The sequence below is a fragment of the Cavia porcellus genome, unplaced genomic scaffold (assembly GCF_034190915.1).
Source record: "Cavia porcellus strain 051 isolate PalLab524CR breed Dunkin Hartley unplaced genomic scaffold, mCavPor4.1 scaffold_5, whole genome shotgun sequence".
Classification (NCBI taxonomy): domain Eukaryota; kingdom Metazoa; phylum Chordata; class Mammalia; order Rodentia; family Caviidae; genus Cavia; species Cavia porcellus.
Window position 1 is genome coordinate 50,683,986 of NW_026947488.1, and position 12,154 is coordinate 50,696,139.

The following is a 12,154-nucleotide window of genomic DNA, read 5'->3' on the forward strand; positions in this document are numbered from 1 at the left end:
GAGAGAGAGAGAGAGAGAGAGAGAGAGACAGACAGACAGACAGACAGACAGAGACAGAGAGAGAGAGAAAGAAAGAGAGAGATAGAAATTAGAGTCCAGCTGTAGGGCCTTTGTCCCACCTCTCCTAGGAAAAACCATGGGAGTTCTTCACTTCTCTGGGCCTCAGTTTATATCCTCAGCTGTAAAACTAGGGTGATTTAAAGCTAATGGGGCTATTGGAAGGATTAAATGAAAGAGTACATCTGAAGCTCTTAAAACATTACCAGACACACGGGAAATGTTCAGGAACAGCCAGAAGTTAGTATTCCCTGAGTCTTTATTACAGAAGCAGCAAAATAAAAGCCCAAAGAGTCCAACAGGCAGCCCAAAGTGGTATGGAGGACCTGTGGTCCTCCATCAGCTGGAGGCTCCTGGGGAGGTGCTGTAAGATGCAATGTACAGGCCCAGCTTAGACCAGTTAATTCAGAATCAGCAGGTGGGGCCAAGGCATCAGTATCCTGAGAAGTGACTTCTTATCATTATGAAACGACTCTCTTTCTCACAGACAGGACTTCTGGGAAGATGGCAGAGTGGTAAGCAGCAGAGAAAACAGCTCTGTGAGGGTCACCAGCCAGACGCTGGAATATACATTATGAGGAAGACAAGAAGGGACCCTGCACCCAGGAAGGATCTGAAGTGCAAATTGAAGCCCACAGAAAGAGTAAAAAATAAAATTTCAATGAAGAAGGAGGCGGTAGCTGGTGGCACCTTCTCCCTGAGATAGGACTCACTGCATGAGAGGAGCTGTTTGAACCTGGGGATGCACAGTCACAGTGACAGTGATGGCTGGTGACCCCAGAGGCCTCTGCAGAGAGATGCAGCAGTGGAGGGGAGTGGCAGATGTGGAGGACTGCACTAGCTGGCAGTGATTGTAGAGGACGCAGTCCTCTTGCAAGAGAGAATAATTAGCCAGAAACCATTTTGGAGGTGGGCTGGACAAGCCCAGAACCTAGAACCGCTGCTGGCTTCCTCCAGCAGCACAGTGCCCTGGTTGGGCACAGACCTACGGAAATTGCTTGGACTGTGTTGAGCTCAATGAGTCTGCTCTCAGGGCAGGCTGACTGATGTTATCCACTGCTCTGTCATAAAGCAACTGCTGCCCTGCTGGGCTAGATCAGCATTCAGGACTCTGTCGCCACTGGTTATCTACTAGTGAAACTAGAGAGAATCCTGGAAGTGGCCTATTTGTTTTTCTTTTTCTCTTCTTTTTTTGTTACTGTTTTTTTCTTTTCTCTTTCTCCTTCATTGTTTATATATGACTGTGGGAGTTTGTGGGTATGACTCTGCTCTGTTCTTCCTTTTGTCTCTTCCATTTCTCTTTTCCTTTAGTTTTCTGCACCAGCTTCCTCAGGTTGGCAGGATCCTCCTTTGTCCTCTATTCTTACTGCTAATCTCTTTCTCTTCCATTTCTCTGTTTTCTCCTTAATCCATTTTAAATTTTAACCCTGAGGGAAAAATTGACACATTACAGAATATGCATTGCATGTATTGCATATAATTATCTGGTTTGTTGTATATTTTGTTATATAATCACAAATCTAGTTCATACAGTTAAAAGTTGGAAATTAGGGGTTAGCTCACTCTGTTGCTTTCTATACTGCATTTCATGCTATTGGTACCACTATAGCCAAAATTGACATAATTGCTCTAAACTGCTGTTGGTTCTGATAATCCTTGACTGAGATTAACTTCAGATCATAGAAAATACAGTGGCACAGTGCCAAAGAACCAGGGACTAGGTCAGACAAGCAACAACTTTTCCTCTCCAGCAAACTGAAGAGGTGATATCTTCCAATAGATTCAAAACCCAAAACCCAGCTACACCTGGAAGATATTTCAGAGAAGTAATCATCACCTAAGGGTCCTACAGACTAGCAATAAAGCAAGCCACCATAGGCAACTTACAAGCATCACCCCAGGAATTAAACTTAGAAAAGAGAGAAAAGAAAATGAGAAGACACTCAAAATGCAAAATGCAACCCCAGACATCCAGTTCGCCAAGGGCGAAGTGGGGCAATCTGAAAGCCTCCACCAGGTCTCTCTGAAGTGGTAACAACAAAGCAACTGAATGAGGCTCTGGAAAAAATGAAATCAGAAATAATCTCTCAGATAACTATGGAGTTTATCAAAATATACACCATGCTTAGCAACATTAGAGCAGACATAGACAAAAAAATACATGAGCTTAATCAAATTACGGAAGTAAAGCACAGGAAAAAAAATGGAACCCATAAAGCAAATTCAAGCAGACATCCAGGATAATAAACACTCCACTGAGAGTATTCAAAGAAGATTAGGTCAATGTGAGGACAGAATCTCAGGTATTGAAAACAGGCTTGCAGTTAGCAATCAGGAAAAGAAAGATTTCTCAAAACTTGCAAGGGATCATGAGAAATCAATCCAGCTTCTAGATGAGACAAAGAAGAATAATTTAAGATTAATTGGAGAGTCAGTAATCTCAGCATTTGGGAGGCTGAGGCAGGAGGATCATTCCAAGTTTGAGACCAGCCTTGTCTACAAAGTGAGTTCAAGGCCAGTCTGAACTGCATAGTGAGAGCCTGTCTCAAAAAAAAAACAAATAAACAAAAAAGATTAATTGTAGCCAATGAACAAGCAGGAGATACCACAAATGACATTAAAAAAAATGTTCACAGACATCATGACAGAAAACTTTGCTGGTAGAGAAAAAGAATTTGACATATAGATAAATGAGGCATGTAGAACTCCAATTGGCAATGATCTTTCTCACAGATAATATTCTTAGCTATGAATCTATGTTGTCTGGTATTAATGGCATTAAAGACTTTGATTAGGCTTAGCATAGTAAATCTTTCCTTTTTCTACACTGAACCTTTTTATATTTAAAGTGAGTTTCTTACAGCAGCCTATTATGATGGTCTTGGTTTTTAATGCAATCTGATGAGTCCTACTTCTTTAACTGGGGTATTTAGAACATTTACATGTAATATGATAATTAATGTAATTGAATTAAATCTACCATATTACTATTTGTTTTCTATTTGTTCCCTTTGTTGTTGACTCCTTTTTTGCATATTTGTTCTGCTTTCTTTTGGATAAGCAGAATATTTTTATGATTCAATTTTATCAATTCAGTTGGTTTCTTAACTCTATTTTTTAGGTTAGCTCCTGGCACAGAATTACTAATACATTACAAACCTCATAGAACATTGCTACTTTGCTTTAAACATTTTTATTTTTAAAGTGATTTTTAAAATACGAAAAAATGATTTTTATTTCCCCAAGTAATGATCTTTATTTCTTCTGTAGATCCACACTCTCATCTGATATTTTCTTTCTACTAAAGGAATTTGTTAACATCTCTTATATTCAGGTATTTTGGAGATGAATTATTTCCTCTTTGGTATATCTAAACACATCTTTGCTTTTCCTTCATTTAAAAATTATTTTTGCTGCATATGAAATTCTAGGTTAATTTTTTTAAGCCATTTTAAAGATACTTCCCTCTTACTTGTGTGGTTTTTGTTTGTTTGTGTGTGTGTGTGTTTTAGAAATCTGACAGTAGCCTCATATTTTTCCTTTGGATATAATATGTTTTAAAATTTATTTTCTGGCTACTTTTACAATTTTTTAACCTAGTTTTCAGTAATTTGATTATAATGAGATCTTGTGTCATTTTCTGAATGTTTTTTAAGGCAAGGAATGGAGAAGCCTCCACACTGTGAGACACAGTGATGTGACTTAGAGGCAGGAGGTAGACTGTGATAACTTGATGTGCTTGCACTTTATTGGACTTCTTGGGTCCATGGCTTTATAGTTTTCATCAAATTTAGAAAATTTTCAACCATTATTTTACCTTCAATGTCTATTCTCTCTCTCCTCTCTCTCTCCAAATAATCACTCTCTCTATGTAGAGAGAAAATATACTCTCTCTCTCTCTCTCTCTCTCTCTCTATATATATATATATATATATATATATATATATATTTCCCAAAGCTCACTAATTCATTTTTCTTTTTTTCCTCTGCATTTTTGTTTCCTTTTGGATAGTTTCTATCAGTGTATCTTTAACTTTTCTAGTCTTTTTGAGTTCTTTTGCTATCTTCTATGTCAGAATTTAACCTATGGAATCTTATTCAAGATTCTAAAATCTTCAACATGTGAAATACAGCTATGTTCACAACTTTAATTGCTCTGTCCATCAAGCTTATCATCTATGTCATTTCTGGGTCAATTCCAATGACTGAATTTTCTTCCCTAATGGGCTGAATTTCCCTGTTCTTTTGCATACCCATTAATTTTGTTATAGAAAGCAGACATTGTAAATTTTTATCTTGTTGGATGTTTTTTTCTTTTTGTATTTGTGAGTATAGTTTTAAGCTTTTCTTCTGGGAAAGTTAAGTTACATGAAATCAGTTTGATTTTTGCTCGTAAGCATTTATAGGGGACCAGAATATTTACCTTGTAACTGAGGCCACAACCTGGTAAATACTCTCTATCACTTAGAGGTATTCTACTCTAGTTCTTGAGAATAGAAACTGCTTTCAGCCCTGTGTGGGCTCCTGGAATCATTCCCACTAATCCTTTTAGCTGACTTGTTGCTGGCCTCCAGCATTCACACACATGCACAAGTTCATCACATCTCAGGGCTGCCCTTGCTTGGACATGCTGTTTCTCTCTTGGGCCCTCTCCAGGTCTCTTTTCAATGATACCTTGCCCTGTGACCTCTTGGTTTATTTTAATGTATTTGAACTGCTAAACAGAATACCTGAGATGGTGTCATTTTTGAAGAACAGAAATTATTTCTCATTTCTGAAAGTGGGGGCATCCATGGTGAAGATATTAGCAGGTTCAGTGCCTGATGGAATTCCACTCTCTGCTTCCAGGATGGTGCCTTGAACACTACAAGCCCTGGAAGGGAGAAATGCTGTGTATTGACACAGCAAAAAAGCAGCAGACCCCAGGGCGGACTCCCTCCATCAAGCCCCTTACACCTGCCTTCATCCATTCAGGAAGGCACAGCCCTCACGACCTAAAGCGTCTCCAGAGGTCCCACTTCCCAACATGACTGCACGGGGGCTTAAGTTTTAACATTCATTTCTGGAGAGAACAAATCATTCAAGCCATGACACCCTCCCGGACACATCCCCCAGCTCAGGGAACCACTGTGTTCCACCTGGGCTGCCTCTCCCGTGCCTGGGCCTGAGCTCTTTGACAGCCAGCCAAGGCCATTACTGAACCTGTCTTTTTGTTTCTGTTTCTTGGAGCTCACCCTCATTTGTTGCTTGCCGTCCAATGGCTTCGAACTTGTGGGGAGATATATATACCAGATTTTTGCTTGGAAAAGAGGATAAACTTGTTTTCTGTGTCTCTACCTTGGCCAGAAGTTGAAGTCAATGAATGATCTGTTAGTTTAGATAGTTTAAGCCTAAAAATAATCCATTTTACTGCCCAAAGTCAGGAATTAGAAGAGATGAGGTTGGAAACTGGGTTCTTCTGACTTAAAAGCCAGCGCCAAGCCCTTTGTCCTCACTGTGTGCTGGAACGCACGCTCTACCCCACGTGGCTTGGAGACTTCCTTGTCTTTGTGTCCTCCACGGTTGGCAGAGGCCTGACCGTGGGAGATGATGAGGGGATTTTGTTGAACAAATGACTTCTCTCCTTCTGTTTGCCCTCTTACTATTTCCTGCCTCCTCGAATCCACAGCCGTCTATTAAGTGGGAGGAATGTTAACAGCGCACAGGTGGGATTTAAATTAGGCAGCTGTTACCTGTGCGATGACGCCTCTGCTCCCACAGGGGTGAGGAGTGTGTGTGGAGAGAAGCCGTGATACAGCCAGTTCATTAAAGAGGAAAAGGGCTGGTTAATCACACAGACACAGTCTTGGAGGATTTTGTGTTTTTAAAATGAGTGCTCTGAGGTTTTGGAAGGGGACATCCTACTTCAGTAATCATCAAAGAAATTCAAATTAACAAATAAAATATTAGCATAATTAAGAAACAATAACATGGAACGTTAATGAGAATACAGGGAAAACATGTTGTCATCCTCTACTGGTGGCATTACACATCGGTTTAATTTTTCAGGAGGGTCATTTAGTAAAATTTATCAAAAGCCTGAAATACGGTCATACGATTTTTCCCAGTGATTTTGCCTTTAGCATATTCTGTCCTTAAGAACTATGCAGACAGATGCACAGTGATCTACCACGATAATACCCAGCACAGCCCTGCTGAGTCCAAGATCCGGGACCAGATAAATGCAAAACAGGAAGGACAACCCTGCTGCCTTTAAAAGCAAATACTCAGAAGAATAATGACATGAAACATGTTTGTGAGAATTCCTAAGAAATCTCAGTTCTAAAATTATATGTATATTTATTATAATTAATACTTCCCTTGTGCCTTATTAATTTAACTAGCTCATGTAGTCCTTACCACACGCTGATGAGGCAGGTACGGTCTGGTGGCTGCCGCAGCTGCAGCGTGGAAAGGCAGACTGACCTCCCAGCTGGCAGGGCCATGACTGGATTCTAGCTCTAATGCTTACCCCAGGAGTTCAGTGACCCCACATCACTTGTTCAAAATCCCAGGTCTTCTGATCAGGCGCTGGGGCACAGCTTAGACCCAGAGATACGTTTGGGCAAACCTGCCAGGTGGGTGATATTCAGTGGTAAAAAGCACTGTGCAGTGCAAGTCCATCTTTTCTTGAAATTTTGTTGAAAAAAAGTGTATATGGAAAATCTCTGACAGATGCATTGTTAAACTATTAATACTGTCCTTCTTTGCTAGATGATAGTATGTGTGTGTGTGATACACAATAAATTTACATGTCTAGGATAAAAGTATGTTTTTGATAAAAAGGAGATGAAGAGGAAAAATAGGAGAAGGTAGAGGAGATGGGAAAGGAAGAAGGAACTGTTTTAATACTCAATGAAAAGATGGGTACATCATGGGGAAGTGCACACAGAAACGGCTCTTCTAAATCCTTTAGAAACTCAAGTAATCCTTGTCAAGTCATGCGGATTCCCAGGGGTCTTGTGGCAATGCAGATTGTGAGTCAGGTGGTCCAAGTAGCTCACATTCTGCATTTCTAACCAGCTCTGCTGATGATGCTTTGAGAAATGAGCGACCAGAAGATTTAAACTGTCAAGAATGCAAGTTCTATGAGGGAAAGAACTTTTTCTGACCTAGGACAGAGAAGAACAAAGAACAGTTACCAGATGAATGAACAGAAATGCTACTGGGGATCCTGCTGGGGACCCACGACACAGGCTTCTGCTCTTAGTTCCTGGCACTGCCTTTGGCAAGCCGTGGCCTCCCTGTGATGACACCTGTCACTGGGCAGGGTGACAGCTCTGGGCAGCCCTTTTCCATGGCTGGATATATATGATCTGCTTATCCCAGGCCAGGCTTGCTCACAATTTGAGCTCTGTGTAAAACAAAAAGGACCAGAAACTGACAATAGCAGCCAGGCTGAGTTCTAAGAAGCCCAAGGAGAGAAGTTAGAAATGGAGAAATACCTTAGTCGAATTTCCGTAGGAACATTAACTCATCCACATTGGCTTCGTGCTGTACTTGGATTACAGGTTAGACTCGGAAGCCTGAAATAAATTATATACTCCTTGTATTATTCAGCCCTATGCTGTATAATAATAAATTATACCCAAGTTATAACAAATTATACCACAGCGTATAATTACCCTGCACTGTACCATATAATAATAAATTAGACAGTTACAAACCTAAGTTGAGATTCCGGAAACAGGAGAGCGCACAGGGCTTGTGATCCTCTTCTCTGATCAGATCCTTGTCAGGCAGGAAGGAGCGGGAGAGGGCTGGTGCTGTCTCCTGGCTTCCCTCTGCTTTCCTGTTTGCTTGGCCCTTTCTTTGGCTCTGGGACAGACTTGGTCATGGTGATCGGGCTGACTTGGAGCTCAGTCCTCAGCGGCCCCCAGCCTGCATGTGCACTGAGAATAAAGCACTCTGTAATAATGTCACTGAACAAGGTGCTGCCTGCCACTCACTCAAATGGATGGATTTTACAAAAAGAGTTTGTTCATGATGCTGCCAAGTATGAAGAGATGGAGGGCCAAGCTTTGAATCTGTCTCCCCAGTGACAAGGACCGGGACAGCTACTGAGTGAGGCCGGGGGTTGGAGTTTGGATGAGGCGGGGAGTGGGTTACCTTAGAGGGTTTCTTCAGGTTGCCCTTTGTTTCCAGGAAGAGCTGCTGAAGGGTAGAAGTAACAGCGCCACAAGATCCAGAGTCTCTGCGACTGTGAATCAGCGCTGTGCTCTCTGCTTGGGCCCTGCCGGTGGGCGTCACATCTCCATTCAGTAGCCGAAATGAGCACGGCTTCACTGCCTTGGTCAAGGTCACACACGAGAAAAGGCAGGATGAGATTAAAACCCGGGACTAGGACAGTTACAGTCCTCTGAGGACGTATTCACAGCCACCAGCCTGGAAAGCCAAAATCACTCATAACGAAGGACACCTCTGACAAACCCTGGGAGCCTTGGGCTGCAGACTGAAGTACTGGCTCCTGGCACTGCCAGCCTTTCCTGTTGTGTCAGAGCAGACTCTGGAGGCCGCCTTTCCCTACTTCCTTCTTTCCTTCCCTCCTTCCTTCCTTCCCCATAGCTCCTTGGCAGCATGTTTTAGGCATTGCCATAATTACTTTCAAAGTTTTGACTTTCTATCTTCTCTCAGCAGCCTTCCCAAGGTGGTCCTTTTCTTATGCCCATCTTACAGGTGAGAAGCCTGAGGCACAGTGGAGTAGCAACTGGTTCAAAGTTATACAGCTAGTATACAGCAGAGCTCGGATCTGAATTTGAGCAAGTCTAATTGACAAATTCCATTTGACCATTATCCTGGTAGTTAAAACAAAACAAGTCCACTTACTTTTAAAGTCCAAATATATTTAGGTAGGTGTACAATGAGGGGTCCTTGGAGACTGAATCCCAGAGAGCAGATTCTGCCTTTACCTCACATCCACTCAGCCGTGTGCCACTGGACCACTTCTTATTTACCTATGAACCTTTCTTCTCTCTGTTCTTTTGCCTTAGAAGCATATTAAACACACACCAGTTGTGATAACATTGTAATCACTGTGTTCAGGGAGCCCAAAGGGATGAAAAAGTGAACCAGTGCCTGTTCACGTGTAGTGGTCAAGCAAGACTTCTGGGAGGAAGTGGCATTGTGACAAGACGGATGAACAGGAATTTACACGGCGTACAAGGCAAGGTGATGAAGGCAGAGCCTAGGGTGAGAAGAGGTCATCTTTGGGGACCATTAAGTCCTTGAAGGTGGCTGTCAGAGCTGGGTGGGAGGCCAGTTGGGCCTCAGATGGTGGACCAGGGCTCTGTCCTGGTGCTGAGATCACCAGGATGTGTGGAGTATGGAAGGGCCTTGCTGGGAGCGGAGGTAGGGCTACCAGACAAAATGTAGAATGCCCACGCCAATGAAGTTTGGGTTTCAGATAAACAAGCAATTTCTTTGTAGAAGCATATCGCAAATACTGCATGATCTGTCCTGAAAAAGGATCACTAATTTTGTGACACTCACGTCATTGAGTGTCCTGTGTTTCCATTTGTTTAATCTGTCAAATCCAGGTGGAGGGCAGCAAGCTACTTCCCAAATAAAACCAAACGTCTGGCACAGACAGGGAAGTAGAGGCAGTGTGACCTGGAGTAAGGGGGTCACTGTGGCTCTGGGACTTCATGCTCCATGGGGATCAGCCAATGCCTGTGTGGTGGTCTCTGCCCCTGGTGTGGAACCTGGTGATGGGACCAGCTGGACGAGGGTCAGTTGCAGCACAAAGCTACTGTGGACAAGTGGAAAAGCACAGGGGATCCGTCTGTCACCGACTCGGAGTGCTGCCTGGTGGGTTACAGAGCCTGCCACCTGCCTCACACAGCGTCTTGAGCACCTGGCCCAGGACCAGGAGAAGCTGGAGGAGGAGGGTTGGGTGTAGGAGCGGAGGGTGAGGGTTGCCCCTACAGTTGCGGTGAAAGCAGCCACACCAGTCTCCAGAGCGCGTATTGTGACTACATCTTCACCCTGCCTTCCAAATCTGCAGCTGAGTGTGGTATGTGGCCAGTGTCAACTCGGAGTTGTAAGGGGGACGAGTTCTGTAGTTCAGTAGTAGCTTTGCTAGGTTGACCAGTCCTGGGCCCGTGGGAGTTGCTCATAATCCCATTTTGCTCTTAATCAGCTCTGTAACCTAAATTATAAGTAGTAGTTATTTGTGATGTGTCAGTTTCCTTACCTGTAAAATGGGGGCAAAAGTCTTACCTTCTTAGAGAAGATATAAAGAGCCAATGAGCCCAGTCTGGCTGTTAACACCTTCTCGAATTTTTTTTTTTGTCTTTTTCATTTTTTATTGGTACCAGGGATCGAACTCACGACTGCCTGCTTGCAAGGCAGGCACATATGCCGCTGAGCTAAATCCCCAGCCCCAGTTAACACCTTCTCAACAGTTAATTAATAATCATTACTATTTGTATCAAGGACATCACTATTCATTTATTAGGTTATGGAAAAAAGCTCCTTGTTTTACAAGCTATATAGTAAACCTTTCTTATCCACAGTTTTGCTTTCCGTAGTTTTAGTTACCTGAGGTCAACTGTGGTCTTAAAATATTAATATTTGTTTTGACTCTTTTAAGAGAGACACTATATTCATATAACTTTTATTATAGTACATTTCTATCATTGCTCTATTTCTTTACTAGTTCTTGGTGTTTATCTCTTCCTGGGCCTAATTTATAAATTAAGCTATATCAGAGATACGGATGAACAGGTAAAAAGCCCAAGTAGAGTTTCGGACTATCCATAAGTTAAGGCATCCACTGAAGGTCTTGGAACTCATATCTCACAGACAAGGACAGATGACTTTATTAAGGAGCAATGTGTTGCAAAAGCCTTTCTGGATTAAGTAACCCGAGAGGTCAGTCTTGGGAAAACAGCATAAGCCATCTCCAAAAGCATAAATGCCAGCGTTAGCATGCGATGTCTGGTGTGCTAGTTGTGAAGCTCTGCCGTCTAGCCACTCTTCTCCCTTCCTCCAAATAAAAGATACGAATAAGCTCTAAGTGAGGGAAAGCAATAAAATTATGCTTCAGCACCTTAGCGGATTCAGTGGTTGCTGATTAAAAGAAAATACTTCCTTTAAAAAGGGCGCATATGAAAAGGAAGCCCTGGCTGCGTGTGAGCTGGTGTGAGATGAAAGCAGGAGGCCTGCAGCCAGCAGGGTGGACACAGCTCGGGCTGTGGACAGGAAGGGAGGTGGGCAGATGTGGCCGGAGGGGCGGAAGCTGAGGACTTGGAGGACAGCACCCCGGGAAGGAGTTTGCAGGGGCCCTTAACATTGTGACTACGCTGGTTTCCACTGTGGCCTCAGCGCAGGGCTTCGTTTTCAGGGCTGAACAGAAAGCTAAGCAAGTCTCTGGGGGGCTGGAAGAATAGGGATAAATTGGTCACTTTGGGGTGCTGGAAGCTTCTCTTTCACTCCCTCTGGAAAAGAAGGCACCGGGGCAGTCATTGTAACTGTGGAGCTGGTTCTGAGGGTTCCTCCTAAGGATCTGTAATTCTAGCTGGCAACGGGAAAGCCAAATGCACCGGAGATGGTGGGCTTCTGCCAGGCACAGAGGCTGGGTGTTCCTAGGAGCTTGGAGGGCGGGGGAAGCCAGAAAGGGAACTGGAGCCCGGGAGAGCAGGGCGGGGGCAGAATGTAAGAAACATGATCATCTGGAAATGATCAAAAACATTCACTCTGACCCAAGCACTCACTTGTGGGAATTTCTATGTGGTGATGTTTATAACGAAATTGCTTCCAAATAGTGGAGAAATGGAAACAGCCCGAATCTTTCTCAATAGGGAGTTGGTTAATTAAATTATTATGGGGACATCTGTCAGCAGGAATCCTTTCTCCTTTTTCAGAGACTCCTTCTCCTGCAAGCTGGTCCTGTAGGTTCTATGCTCTAACCTGGAGGCTGCTTCCGTGGTCCCTGCGTCCATCACCTCTTGCATGGCTTCTGTGACTCCAGACCTGCCTGTCTCCCTGGTTCCCATTCAGACTGCCAGTCCATTCTTGCCTCCAGGAGTGTGCTTCTCTCTGCGGATAAAATCCAATC

At 43.3% G+C, this 12,154-nt stretch overlaps 1 long non-coding RNA gene across 1 annotated transcript; it reads right to left on the reverse strand.

Moving 5' to 3' along the window:
* Positions 1 to 6,918: 6,918 nt before the first annotated feature.
* On the reverse strand, positions 6,919 to 9,774 carry LOC134476078 (uncharacterized). Its single transcript, XR_010047546.1, has 3 exons — positions 7,764 to 9,774; positions 7,542 to 7,622; positions 6,919 to 7,208 (listed from the first exon to the last, which is right to left on the reverse strand). It is a non-coding gene; the product is annotated as an uncharacterized LOC134476078 (long non-coding RNA).
* Between the last annotated feature and the right edge of the window lie 2,380 nt (positions 9,775 to 12,154).